The 2,276-nt window shown below is 40.7% G+C and overlaps 1 protein-coding gene across 1 annotated transcript in view; it reads right to left on the bottom strand.

Moving 5' to 3' along the window:
• Positions 1-2,276, bottom strand: part of RPS6KA5 (ribosomal protein S6 kinase, 90kDa, polypeptide 5) — a 241,437-nt gene that overhangs the window by 101,209 nt on the left and 137,952 nt on the right. The window lies entirely within an intron of this gene.

Genomic DNA, 2,276 nt, shown 5'->3' with positions numbered 1-2,276 from the left:
GGGGGGGATTGTGTACCAATGAGGGAGTTTTTCTTTTGCTTTTCAAGGAGAGGAGCAAGGGGGGGAGGGGTTTGTGTGGGGAGAAGGGTGCAACAATGAATGAATGGAATTCCAAAATCTCTGTAGAGGTTCATTGAAATGAAAAATAACCTAAACTTTTTAAAAAACACACAATTAAAGTTAAAAAAATTTTTTTAAAAAAAGAAGGGGGATCAATGTAGGATGTACCAAAGTGACTTTAGAGCAAAGAAAGACTAAGAGAGTGAGGACATGCGCCAGGTAGGTTCTTGGGGAAAGATGTTTTTAGGGAGACGTGACAATCAGTTGAAAGATCCAGAGAAGAGTGGGTCCTGTGGGAATGACAAGAGCAGCAGTTAAGAAACCTACTTGCCAATGAAATAAGACATACAGGGAACACTGGCCCTGGGGCTGTGCGGCACAGAAACACTGCAAGCAGGACATCTCTTACTTGGAATGAAACAAGAAGCTTCTGGAGGGTTCTGAGTAGACCAGTGGGGCAATATGACTTTCGTACTCATAGGATCACTCGCTCTAGCTCCAATCAAGTGCAATAAACAAGGTGAGTGATGATGGTGGTAACATGTCACCTCTGACAACAATGGGGGTGACAGAATGGTATTAGCCTAGACACCTGAAAAGATGAGCATCAGTATTACCTGAGATGGCAAAGGATGTAAGAAGAGGCTTGGGGTTTTTTTTAAAAAACTTATTTTATTTTCTTGTGAAATATATTTTATCCAGTTCACTTTTAGAGATAATGAATGCTTGATGCTATGTCTTATAAATATACTAATAACTTAATAAATGGTAAAGAAGTTCAAGCTGCATTGAAGACACTGGAAAAAAGAAGGCTCCAGGAATCACTCAGACACCAACTGACATGTTTCAAATGACAGATGCAGCCCTGGCTGTGTTCACCAGTCTATGCCAGGAAAGATGGAGGACAGCTGCTTAGCCGACTGTCTGGAAGAGATAGTTATTTGTTTCCATTCCCAACAAAGGTGATTCAAGAGAATGTGGAAACCATCGAACAATATCATTAATATCACATGCAAGTGAAATACTGCTGAAGATTATTCAAAGGCATCTATAAAAGTACATGGACAAGGAACTGCCAGAGTTCAAGCTGGATTCTGAAGAGATCTTGGTACCAGGGATATCAGTGCTGATTAAGATGGATCCTGGCTGAAAGTGAAAATACCAGAAAAATGTCTATTTGTGCTTTATTGACAATGAAAAGGCACCTGACTCTGTGGATCATAATAAGTTACAGTTAATATTGAGAAGAATGAGAATCCCAGAACACTCACTAGTGCTCATGCAAAAACAGATCAAAGGAACACAGCATGGTTTAAAATTAAGAAAGGTATGTGTCAGAGTTGTATGCTGAGCAAACTATTCAAGAAGCTGGACTCTGAAGAGGAATGTGGCATCAGGACTGGAGGAAGACTCATGAATGTCCTTTGTTAGGGAGATAATACAACTTTGCTTGCTAAAAGTGAGGACTTGAAATACCTGCTGCACAAGATCGAACACTGCAGACTTCAATACGGAATGCATTTCAATGAATGACTTCATCTTACTTGGATCCCCAATAAACACACTTGACACCAGCAGTCAGGAAATCACTGGGAAACTCTGCAGTCAAGGACCTCTCCAAATTACTGAAGAGCAATGAAATTAGTTTGAAGCTTAAGGTGCACATGCCATTGATTATGGCCATGGTCTTTTCAATCTTTCACTGCGCACTTCAGAGCTAGACAATGAATGAGAATGACAGAAGAAAAATTGATGCCTCTGAGTTATGGTGTTGGAGGAGAGTACTGACTATACCACGGACTGCCCAACGAACAAACAGATGTATCCTGGAGAAGGTGAATCCAGATTGCTCCTTGGAAGCAAGGATGGGAAAGTTTCGTCTCACATACTTTGGGCACATTGCTAGGAGAGGCTATTCCTTGGAGAAAGATATCATGCTTGGAAAAGTGGAGGGATGGCAAAGGGAAGGAAGATCCTTTCCAGGTAGAATGACACAGTAACTGCAGCAATGGGCTAGATAGAGTGTATCAAAGATTGTGAGGCTGACACAGGATAGGAAGGGGTTCAGATCTATTCTTTATAGAGTTACTATGAGCTGTGTTTGACTCAACAGCAAATAATAATAATAACAATAATAATAATAGTGACTGGAATGAAAAAGTTGGGAACAGAGAAGTTGGAAAACATGGGCTTGGTGACAGGAATGAAGCTGGAGA

This window comes from Elephantulus edwardii, unplaced genomic scaffold (assembly GCF_000299155.1).
Source record: "Elephantulus edwardii isolate Elephantulus edwardi_28Jun2011 unplaced genomic scaffold, EleEdw1.0 scaffold00002, whole genome shotgun sequence".
NCBI lineage: Eukaryota > Metazoa > Chordata > Mammalia > Macroscelidea > Macroscelididae > Elephantulus > Elephantulus edwardii.
The sequence above is the reverse complement of the archived record's forward strand: the minus strand, read 5'-3'. Positions and strand labels throughout refer to the sequence as shown.